General features: G+C 35.4%; 1 protein-coding gene across 1 annotated transcript in view; it reads right to left on the reverse strand.

The window, feature by feature from the left end:
• The window catches only part of THSD7A (thrombospondin type 1 domain containing 7A), a 256577-nt gene that overhangs the window by 208894 nt on the left and 34565 nt on the right, over nucleotides 1-13118 (reverse strand). The window contains exon 3 of the mRNA XM_048952274.1: nucleotides 7242-7356. The gene's annotated coding sequence lies outside the window, so the exon portion shown is untranslated. The remainder of the gene's footprint in view (nucleotides 1-7241; nucleotides 7357-13118) is intronic.

Genomic DNA, 13118 nt, shown 5'->3' on the forward strand with positions numbered 1-13118 from the left:
ACATTTAGAGCTCCAGCCCCTGTGAGTCAGTCAGAGAAAAGGTAGAGGTGAGCATTATTCATACAATAAATGTACACAGAATACAAATAAAAAAGATCCTGGTATGTGTCTGCCAACTAAAAAAATTGAAAAAAAACACAGAAATTCCATAGAATCACATAGTGCTTTAATTTATAGCCCAAGTAAAGTATATACTAAAGACTATTTCTTTTCATTATAAACACCTGTGGACATCCAGCAAGAGTCAGCTATCATACTGTGCACAAGATAAAAAAAGGATGCAGCTAGTTTGTGAAGTTGTGAAAAAAGCAAGAATAAGACAGAAGGGATTATCAAAAGAAGCAAAATAAGATTTTTGCTTAAATGGAATATATACTTTCATTTATATGCAAATAGACTTTGAGACAAAAAAATCAGCTGACAGATGAGATGAATTACAAACAAATTTTTTGTAATGTATTTTGCTATAGGTGGAGAAAGAGTTGTTGGTTTTCCTGTTGGTTGGTTATTTTTTCTGTCTTGTTTTGCTTTGCTTTATTCTGTCTCTCATTGAAAGGAGATTGTTTAAATATATATTATATAAGGTTTTATATGTATATACATACAAAAATTCCCTATTATTCTCCTGAGAACTATACGTAAACAAATGCTTCTCAGATAGGCTAGTTGGCAGATACTGAAGTCACTGAAAAACAAGTTGAAATATTATCTGAAATTGGATCCTTCCACAAAGCATTCTGGAAAGGGGCATTCTCAAAAGCTGCAAACGTATGAAGACAAAAGTTCAAACTTTTGGATAGGCTAGCAGTAATTTCCAGCACTATTTCTCACTCTTACTGTGCCTTCACATCCATTTTCTTAGTTAATTAACATCTACAGCAAAACCTTAGTTATTTTTCCACTGTTTGCCATCATCACACGTGTATGAATATGTACTTGCTTAAAAGCACAACTTTCAGCTCACAGTCTGGGAGGAACAGTGGTGGCACAGTAGGGACCTGAGTGGCAAGGTCACCAAAAGGATGCATGCAATGTCTCCTCAGGGACAGTATCTGTGGGTGATGGGGCATGTGACGCCACCGCACTGCAAGTTATGGTGACCACTTGATGCCAACACTGCATCAGGAGCAGATCTCTACAGCAAGACAGAGTACTTCTAGCAATGAGAGTGCAGGCCATTTCCTTAGACAGGCCAAATACCCGACATCACAACCAGGTGCCTGGAGTATTAGGATTGACAGGTACAGAGGGGTCACAGCAGGCACAGCATACTTGGCAACTCTGCTTTCACTTCATCAGCCCTTTCAAACTTCCTTCACAGATAGGATTAAGCTTCATGCCAAAGAACACAGCAAGAAGCATTATCTTTAACGGCAAGATGATTCTTCATTTGTAATGGGAGATTAAATAAATTCAATGGTACAATAATTTGGCAGGCACTTTCAACTCCAAATTACGGTCCATGCATATATATGCACTGACAGCATTTACAGCAAGCAAAGTATCAGGAGCTCTGTATTCCTGCAAATTCTGGAATAAGCAGTTAAATTTGCTAAGTCCAACAGAATATGTAAAAAACTGACACCAGAATAGTCAAAAAACCCACTGTACTATTACCCCCCCCCCCCCCCAAAAAAAAAAAAAAGCTTTAATTTTTCTCACGATTGTTCTGAACACAAGCATGAACTGATTCAGTACCTAGTACTTCTACCAGTGCTAGCTGGTTTTTGAAATGGAATTTCCATAGACTTTCCAAGGATCTGATGACACAATTTAAAATATATATTATGGTAGATCCCTGGAAATACTTCCCTTACACAGCGCTGAAAGCATATCTAAAATCTCAGTGATTATGTCTCAGATAATAACAAAGTAGCTCAAAGTGGCATAGTGGATTACAGAGGTAAACCAACTGACCCGATGACTACGTGATGACTTAAGGTCTACATCATTTTATTTTATTCAGGAAAAAAAAAAAAAAAAAAAAACAGTAGAAAACATTATCCTAGAATTTTAAAATTCTTTGTATTGTATTGCTGCCCAGTATGGAAGCTTGTTACTAATTCCCAGAATATATTAAAAAAAAAAACCCTCCACAAGTGGACTCATCATGCATTAAAACAAATACTCTCAGCCTTCATGTGCCACTCAGTGTTACATCTTTTATATTCAATAAATAGTGTCTGCTTCTTCATTCCTATGTTTTGAAATCCATCTACAATTACGTATTGGCTTCACAAAATTAGGAAAGAGATATGAATATGACGAAGAGGAAAGAAACTTCCATCATTCCAAGACTAAGTTGACAATGCTATTGAAAGACTTCCAATTTTTTTAATTATCTTTTTTTTTTTTAAAACTATTTTTCTTAAATTTAAACTAAATTCGTCAACTAAAAGTTTTTAAAGATTCAGAAGCCTATTGCTCAGTCAGTGTGAAAAACAACACTTCCGACAGAAGAATCCCACTGTCAGAATCCCATTGCTTATCTTCAGGAAGTCACTAAAGATCCACTATTTCAATGTACTGCATACATGCCATTAACACTAATAAAAAGATTGATTTTTTAAAAGTTACATTTACTAAATGTCTACACCCATTATTCTAACAGTTAAAAAGCAAACTGAAGCATTTGTTTGCAGAAGTTATGCAATTTTTGAGGAACTTTTAACAAATATTATAAACAAACTAACTAACGTTTGTGACTCGAGATATACCAGCTGGCCATCATTTAAAAAATTTTAGATATTCTTTATGGTCCATAATGAAGTCTCAAAAAATGCATAGAAAGTTATACCAACAAAAACAGAAAGAATAGTTAAGTAAAATATTCAGCATTCATGAATGGACAGTTTAGGAAATCATGAATCGATTCTTTTCTCCCTTAGCTCCAAAATGCCAGCTAAAGGTTAATGCTATTTAAGAGAGCTGCATTCAGAACCCAGGATATGCAACAGCAGGAGAAGCCTGCTTGGCTTTTGTCAGAAATAAATCTTTCAGGCACATATCTGTCCAGTCATATCTGAACAGAATGTTCTGAAACAAAGGAAAAGTTACACCAGCCAGTCTGATCTGCAGTCTGATCATTAAAAGATACACAGCACTTCTCAGCATAAATCAGTCAATTATACAATGTGTATGATTTTTTTCCCCCTCCATTAATGAAATGCTTGAACTTTCATGCTGCTATGCTGGTAAGAATGGATATAATTTTCTCACAACTACTTCAGAAAGTACACTCATTTTAATGGAAATGTGCAATATTTCACTGCCCGTGGGAGTTCTCTGGCACATATCTTGAATAGGATTCATCATTTTCCATCGATATTATCTACATGTAGCTATACTTCATTATAGTTAATAAAGAACTTGTCAATAAGATGGATACAATAGATTTTGGCTAGATGGATGTAAAATCTATCAGAGAAATCCTGTCCTAAAATATGAAGACACTCTTAGACTGATAAAAGAGGTACCATGTTATCCACTCAGATAAACGTGTATTGCAAGTAGGTTAAGCTTTCAGATTTGGACATTCTCCTCCTTTCCATAAGAATAAATGAGTAAATAAAAAAAAAAAAAAAAAAAAAGACATTTACTTATATGGCAATTAAGGTTCTTTGACACTTTAATTCAAAAACCACTCTTTCCTGTTCTTATGCTTCTCACAAGCTTCCTTTCAGATGGTGGCTTCTTTGGTCTGGAAGATGTTTACAAAGCTTTGACAACAAATATTCAACAATCTCCAATATCTTTTACATGCCTCCAGTTTGACTCACAAACACAGACATCTGCATAGGCAAAGAACAGAACACACTGCGCAATCTGCTAAGAGAGATATGGTTCTGCTGAATCACCTCATTTCTCCATCCCTTCATCAGTGGCTGCACAGTTATGTTCAAATACAGGCTAGAACAAAAAGACTGAAAATAAGTATAGACTGTACCATTCCCTCTCCTTGCTCTTCTGATCCAGCAGCTCTGCAGTCCTGTGAATGAGGTGCCACTACCAAGCAAATACCCTCCAAAGCCAGACTGAAATGTGGACTTGAGGGCTGAAGGGCTTGTGAGTATACACATCTGGCAAGGCAGTTAACACTGTTAACTGAAGTCTACACTGTTGCACCTCACATTTTATCTGATGAGTGGATATAGCCTGAGTGGATATTGCAAGACATTTGTCAGTAACGAACAAGTCATGGCCACCATATCTCATCTACAGCTTTTATTTAAATTAAAAGAAATCCATACACAAACCACTACATCAAAAGATAATAATTTTTTAAAAAATAAAAGTTGAACATCCAAAAATAAATAAATAGCAGAACATGATTTGAGTACCTGTGTCCATCACAACCTGTGCAGACTATAATGGGATACTTTTGTCCCCACACAGCATCTTTTATTACATGCGAAATACCAGTTTCCCAAGTTTTTCCACAGTTTTCTGGGGTTCAGAAGGCCAGAACATTTTGCTGTTATTTCAGAAATTTAAAACCTACCCAAGTATTTCCAGGTCTTTAGGTATGATCCATTTTCCAACATACACCTTCCAGAAACACATTTACTACAGCTGAACGTTTTTACCACCAAATATTTCTTCTATGAAGGGATTTATGCATTTTGCACCTAGTAATATAGTTGTTGGTAAAATAAACAGGTTTTCTGGAAAATATCATCAAGCATTGTTTATATGACCTTTTTCTACATCTTCTATTATTCTGCACCCTTTTAAATTATTAACATCAGTCACCAGGAATTCTTTCAGTATCAATGTCACAGACTAAGGAACATAGCTCTCAACCTTTCTAGTAATAGATGCCTTTCAGACCTTCCTGCACTACTTCACAGCCAAGGACAAAACTACTCTGTCACACCAGAAACACAGAAGTTACTTTGTTTGCCCTGACTCCCTATGTCCTCTTTAGTACTTTCACCAGTCAAGGATCCAGGAAACTTCCACAAATATGGCCTTCATTTCTTATTTCTAGATACATCATTTTGACTTTGGTTATATTTATATTGAGTCATACGCTGTCTGCATAAACTCATATTACCAACAAGTCTAAAATATTTGCAGGACTGATCTTTTCTGCAGGTTTCATAAACAGAAACTTAAAGTAAGGCTACTGAATAAGACATAAAATATCCATATCTTTCAACAGAAACACCACAATACTTCAACTTTCTCCCTTCCTTTTTTCTGAAGTGTGACCACAACAAGTTTTTAAACCCACTTCATTGATTTTTCTTCATACTGTGTGCTAACATGAAGACTCCATTAAGTGTCTGAACAAAGTCTAACTTCTCTACTCATTTTTTGCAAATCATAATTATTAGACCTGAGGTACCCTGCAGACTTTTAAATGACCAGTTTCTATACAATGATCTTTTAGCAACAAATTTTCAAAGCAAGTTCAGTTTTAACCATAAAGAACCAACTCCAGAAGATAAACTTAAGAGTAAAATAAGTAAACCTATCAAAATTGCCAGATGGGGACAACAAATTGTATCACTGAAGACTGATTTAACATCTTATCTTGTAATCATGCTTTAAAGGAGGAATCAGCTCAGTAAAAAAAAGGTTAGGTAAGCAAGAAATATTTTCAAATTAAAATTTCTGCGCAAGAAATAGAAAAACATCTAGGAGATGCTATAAGTAATTTATTGACAAGAAGAAGAATCTTTTTTTAAAAAGAGTGAGGACTTTGTTTCTTTGTTCATTAGTGAGTATAGACAGCAAAATCCTAACAAAACCAACAAAATTTCATGAGGTGGAGAAGAAATACACATGAAATATAATGGAGCAAGCAATGCATCTAATAAAAACAAATAAAGCTTTACAATCATTTGTTTCTACCTGCTATGAACCCCACAGTTCAAACAAAATAGAAAATTAAGCACTTATTTTTATTCAGAAGTTCCTACTTTTTCTCTGGAATGACAAGAAAAAATGACTGGGATTTTCATAAAAAGAAAAAGATGGCTTAGAGAATGTTTCTAAAATGTGCATAGAAGGCACTTCAATTAAAAATTTGGCTTCAAACATAGACTAAGCTTGCTATTATTTAAGAATTGAAACCACATTTTAAATTATTGTTATTCTCTTTGAGTTTACAAATTCAATCTAGCTATTTTACAGTCAAACACATTCCTTGGCATGCCACTTAAAGTGATGATTTCAGGGTTATTTCCCTTGATATTCTTCTACAGAGTGGTGAATTAACAAGATGTTAGTTCCAGAAAAAATAAGATAAAGAACTGACAAATTCATTCCAAAAGACTAGCATTATCATTATATCCTTAGACAAGCATGAAGTTTGGCAAGTAGAAATTGTCTAGCATCAGAGAGATACCTCTTGACCTACACAAAACAAGAACAGAACACTTAGAAATATAATAAAGGTTTAAAAAAGTCACAAATTATGCAATTCCCAAGAGAGAGAGTAAATGGAGAGCTCTGATCAAAGATTTCTTTACACCAATTATTCTCCACCTCATGTGTCAGATTAATTAGGCAGGTGCTATCCTGCCAGCAGGAGAAGCTTTGCTACAACAGCCAAGCACACACATTCCTATTCCTGGCAGTTGCTGCCCTCACTGTCAAGTGCACCTGGAGCAGCCATTCCCTGTGCTCCTGGGGCTGCCTCCACAACAGGGGGAGTTGTGGAGGAAGGAAATAAATTGTTAGACTGAAATTGCATGTAAGGAATCAGAAAATAAAATGTTAAAAAATAGGATTGGAAGGAGGAGAAGGACTGTGAAAGACACCAAATATTGGGTTGCAACTGCTGAATCCCACCTAAAATAATGTTGTAAGATCTGTAAAAAGTGTCATATACCATCAGAACACACCCTTCCAGAATCACAGTCTACTAAAGTAAGTTCTCAAGTCCAAAATTCTGTAAAATTTTTCCAGATATTTTTTCTATTTGCTTGAAACATGAATGAAATTTTGCTCCCAGACAAATTTCTCTCAATATTAAAACCAGATTAAATACTGAATTCTGTATCAGCATTTAAAATGTTATTGCTATGGTTATAATGCTATCACAGTTGAATTTTGCACTTACTAAATAAAACAATTCTAGTAGCCCAAATATTATATCAGTGGAAAATTTTGAGAAGAGTACTGTATAGGAATCTGTCCCAGGACACTGCACATTAGTTTTAAAAAAAGAAAAATAAAGTCCAGTTTCAAAAGCTTGCAGTTTGGGAAAACAAAATCTTTAATTACCTCACCTCAGATTTCTGAGCATGTTAAACATGTCGCTTCTGGTTCTCTCCCTACACAATACCATGCATTGTGTTCTTGGCTGCTGTTCCTCAGCCACATTCAGGTATGCTCTGCAAAAAACTGTAGAGAGATGAACATAATCTGAAAACAAAGCAACTTTTCTGAAAACTGCATAGATCTTATTAATAATGCAGCTGCAAGACAGGATTACAATATGATGGTTTTTTGAATATATGGGGAGTCTGAGTTAATAATAAAAGAATAAATGTTCCTACTCCAGTAAAATAATCAGAAAGAACCAAGAATCTGTAGAACTAAGGGAGGGGCCATATTCCCCCTGCTCAAATTTAGAAAAGAACCAGTCGAGAAGTGCTGTGCAATGTCTTTTCATCCTTGGGAGACAATACCATAATTTAATATATCATTTGGTAATGGCTTGAATACCTTTCACTTTTAGTAAGTATCCATTACATAACTTCTCTCCACTTTAATTACCTCACTAAGTACATTGGTATTTGCTCTTATAGCAGCACTATTAGAGCTGCAGGGCACAAGAAATAAAACTGAGGAGAAAAAAAAATAATAAAACATTGTCTTTTCCATTTAATAAGTTCCCTTTCTTTTTTATGGAAACATTTGTATTAGTAGATACTATTTCAACTTTGTAAGATAATAAATCACATGAGCCTTGTATTATTAAAGCCGAAAACTGCCAGAGAGAAGCATCATCACTCACCAACGGCACAACTTGCCTTTAAGCCTTACTCATTCTACTCTATTTCTGAGGAGTCATTTTGCTGTGGAAAATATCATTCAAAACATAGAAGCGGTGATGAGTAAGAAATCATTCTGATCAAAGCTTTTTGTTTAGGAAATAAGTCATGAATTTATTTTACTATCCTACACTGCTAACTAATCCAGACATATTTCTGCGGGGGAAAATAAGAAGGAAAACTTAAATTAAAAATTAATTTAGAAATCTGTGAATTATCACACATTCTTAGAAACAACTTCCAAGTTTCAAGGTGCTTTGCTTTTCAGCAGCCTGGATACTTAAGAATACATCCAGGATAAAATAGGAAAGATAGTTAAGTTGCTTATTACATTAACATGAAACCATGTATTCTGAGTAGTACACATACAATAGAGAGCAAGAAAAAAAGCAATGAGGAGCACCAATGAATTCACCATTGGCCATCATTACTGAAAAGGCAATTTCAAATCACAGGTTGCTGCACCATTAGTGCCAGCTGTGCAAAAGCTCCCATCCCTCTGGGGTAGGCTGTGCTGTATCAGAAACCTGAGATCTTAAATATACCGACAAAGAAAGTAAAGGAGAATCATTTTGATTATCCTTTTTGTCAAAGACCTGATTTTGTAATAGTAATAACAATTTCCTATTTACGTAAATAAGTTATCCAGGAGAACCTTATTATAATCCTTTCTGGCATCTGACTGGAACAATCCTATTCCAGGCTTTCTGCCACACTCATTAAGTCATTAAGACTTTTCTCCTTTCAGTGAAAAACGTTTCTGTTGAGATCTTTTGGAACCATCCCTGTTTTTCACTGTGGAGCAAAGCTAAGGCAACTACTTAAAAGGAAAAAAAAAAAAAAAAAAAAAAATCACTATTCTAGAAGCATAAAAGCATTCTGTAGCATGGACTAATGGTCTGTACAGGTTTTGGTGCCAAATTTTAGATATTAACCAATGTTTTACAGGATTTATTCTAAAAGTTCCTCGCCTACACAAAGTAGGCCATGTATATGGGAAAAGTTCTTCCATGGTTTAAGAGTAGTATATGATTAGTACCCATGTTGTAATGTCTTATGCTTTTAATCAAATTTTGAGTTCTCCTTGTGACTTCATTATGTCACCACAGTAATTATCTAGGAAAAACTCTGAGCTTCTACTAACATACAAGTTTCCCTGGGGTGCCTATTTGCATTGCTTGAGAAGGATTCTGAGGACAAAGAAATGCAACTCACTCAAACTGTTTATCCACACAGATCCAGAGCAAGTACACACATTGTGAAGACTCAGTTAAGCACCATAACACACAAATCACACCAATATGAAGAAAATAAAATTATTATACAGCTTTGATAAATCTTAATCTAACTTCCCGTTGTCAATAACCAAATTAGCAATAACGAAGAGATTGGGCACAGCTGCCAGTTCCTCCCATTTGGTGGAGAAATATTTCTTTCCTTTCTGAAAAATTAAACATTTCATTCCCAAGGACAGACACATGCCAGTGGTTAATTAGGGGATATTTTACAAGAAGAAATAAAATTTATCATCAGCACAGCAGGCAAATATTGACATTTTTACAAGCATGGACATGCTACAATTAAATTTTGAGTTGCAAGGCTCCTGAAAGCAGCTGCCTCCCCAGGAAGCCGGGAATCCCAACACTTACTGCCAACCCCAGTTTCCTGATATTTATTCAAACTGGCAAGAAACATTCTTCTTACATTGCTTTCAAATATTTGACAGCCTAGCCATCCATTAAATGCATCACACTGAGGTACTGCTGTATCACTACATAATTCTTCCTGCCAGCTAGCAAAAAAATAATATGATGTGCAGGATGCTGGGGGGGTTCCCAGTTCCCACAGCACTGGCTCATAGATCCAGAAGGGGGAAAGGGAGAGTAAAAGCCAGAAGGGTGAAGGCACAGGACTGATGGGAGAAGGACAGTAACAGATTACACTGGTTAATGGATACTCTTCACTGAGAAACTGGAGAGCAGGGTTAGCTACTGAGTGGGTAACAAATAGAAATCTGTAGCAAGCACTGATGCAGTAACTTGCCAGAAGTCTGGGCATGAGTAACATCACCTGCCACATGCTCACAGGGAAATAGTAAGAGTAATTGGGAATAATCAAAATACAGCAATTTATCAATAAAACTCCCAAAATGCCATTTCTTCTCCTTTCCCAGAATTCCTACAAAGTAAAATCCATGCTAGCTATGTTAACTGCATAAGCATAATTCAGTAATGCCATCTTCCTGAAGGGAAAAATGGAGTCACAACCATTGAAACGGATATATGTATATATAATCATTACACATATATATGTTTATTATACACATACACATAAAACAGATCATTCAATTACAGATGCAATTAAAGAGGACAAAAGGCAGACAAAGCTCCTTGTCTAGAACACCTCCCCTCACAGAAGATGGCTGGCTAGGGAGGAGGTGGCAGGGGTTAATTACCATCTGGAACCCAAATGCTTTCTTTTTGACAATTTACAATGTAAATCTGTTTAAGCAACATAATTTTAACTAAGCACAGAATTAACTAAGCACCTAATTTTTACTAAACTCACACTTCCCTCATTTTTAAGTTTTTCTATGGGTAGTCTTAAAAAACATGTTTTTTGATTTACATACCACTAACCAGTCAGAGGATAAAAACAAAAGCTGTCAGAAACCAAATATTTAACATAACCACGTTCAGTTTCACAGCTGTGGTATTCTGTTCAAGACATTGTTCTTTGCAACACAATGAAAAAATAAAATCTTCCATATAATTGGAAATCGGCACATGCTCCAATCACTGTAAAGCATGCGTAATTTCTTTTAGTAAAAGAAAGTCACCTTCAGTGAATACCATTTCAGCTTTTCAGAGGCAAGTTTCAGTCAGTCTGGAGGTGGTGTAAGACATAGCACACCCAGGTGCTTACCAGTCTCCTCTCACTGGGCTCTCTTCACACTGAGATACCAACTGAGGGCAGAGACATCAGTGAATAACACAGAACTTTATCTTGTTAACCAACAGATCTTTCAATTCTTTGGTTTTTAAATGCTCTTTCACTTTTGTCTAATGTTCAGATAATGTTTTCAGACTCCATATGTCCATCAAGCTGATACTTCCATGAAGCTTTAGCTAAAACAGACCAGCTAATTAGACTCAAGAAAAAAATTATTGTTGTCATTTGACACATTTTCTGAATGCTCAACTTTGTAAGCTCATTGTCACTTAATCCTCATAGCCAAGAACTTTCCTTGAAACATATAAATGCTGATTAGACAAGGCAAAATTATTAGCTGGAGAACGTGGAAGAAAAATTTTCTATGTACCACTGCAATAACTCTGCACAGAAATCAAACAAAACATTCTCATGTTTATTCTGTGGTTAATTTGGGTTTCATGTGATGTTATGATACTGGGAATTGTATAAAACAACACTGCTTATTCAACATAGTTTGTTCAACACATTTATCACCTTGTCTTCTCTATTAGTAATTTCAGGTGATAGTAAGAAATAATAAAAATGCCCCCTAATCCTGTCCAGTTTCTCAGCTATTGGTTTAGAAGCAATATTAAGCTCATTGTATACTCTTCCTGGCAGGAAGTTAAACCTTGTAAAATATTGATGTTTGGCAGTACTCAATAGGTCAAAACAAATAATTGCTCATACCATCACAGACTTCTGGGATAGAGGGAAAAAATATCCCAAAATCCTTTTGTGATATAATTAATGACGTACGTTAACGACCAAGGGAAGTTCATTAGAACTTACGTTAAAACACAAAGCAGACTTCAGTATTTAAAAATGTTATCATTGAAGTAAATTGGAGCATAGAGTATGTTTGTTTAAAAAGGGAGAATATTTAAAATAAAATATATATATTCCACTTCTCTATTATGTTGAAGTGAAATGGAAAATCAGATGTAGATGCAATCTTTTGTCCTTTTCAAGTCCATGGCCAAATTAGGAAGTGCTACCACATACGGTGAAGAATATGAAGCATGGGGAAGGTCCTCTGGGTTTGCTGTTCACCTGTCTCTTTTCAGCAGTAACAAACTCTCATTTCCTCAATTAATACCTGCCGCAATCTGTAAACTGACATTACACCTCCGTTCCTACTATTTGGTTTGACCTTGCTATCATGTACTAGAATATAATTATGATAATGAACCAATTATTCTTATACAATACAGCAATCAAAAAGACTACCACTTCCTCCATTTTCTCATGATAATATCTGAAAATTCTAGTTTCATTTCATCATCCATTATTCGCATGCCATCATCAAGATGTCGTTATATAATTAACTTAGTTTTACAAAATTAAAAAAATAATAATAAATGGAAAACACTCAGGTTTTAGAATAATCATGACAGTACACAGGATGTCTGATTTATATAGGACAGTAAACAAATATTTTAGTATTTGGAATATTTTACAGGTTATAATCTTATAAATTTTGAATGACAACACATCTCCCTCTTAGGATAACCAACTGTTAATGTTACACTTTCACATACATGGCATATTTTGCTTGAAACCCCTCCAGAATTGAATAGTTTTAGCTCTTTACAGCCTTCTGATTATGAAAATAAAATGTCCAGCTTATTATGAGCCTGGATGTGTCATACATAGCAGAAAAAAGTCAATTAAAGAAAAGTGATTTGAATAGGTTTTCACTCATTGAAAATCAGAAGTTAAAAAAAAAAAAAAAAAAAAAGTCATTCAGATTGCTGACTCTGTTAAGATACCAACTTCACAAAACACTCCTGGCTATGTCCCTTGCAACGTCAATGAATATAAAGATGTTATAATTACAAAATAAACAAGAGAGTTTGCCTAAGCAGGTTATAGGAACAGAAAGAGAATAGATAGGACGCTTACCCACACCCTGGGCTTGCTGCAAAACTCCAGAGGAGAGATCTCTTCTGGAGATCCCTCCCCACTGTAGTCAGCTCTTAAATGGGTCTAGGAGAGGTGCAGCCAGGCTCCACCCCTTCCGGCAGCACAGGTGAATTGCCTTCACCTGTGCTCCCAGGGCTGACTCACTGCTCACCTCAGGTGAGCAATCAGAGGTTCACTTCCCATACAGTCCCTAAAGAATGTGATTTTTAA

The sequence above is a fragment of the Lagopus muta genome, chromosome 7 (assembly GCF_023343835.1).
Source record: "Lagopus muta isolate bLagMut1 chromosome 7, bLagMut1 primary, whole genome shotgun sequence".
Lineage (NCBI taxonomy): Eukaryota > Metazoa > Chordata > Aves > Galliformes > Phasianidae > Lagopus > Lagopus muta.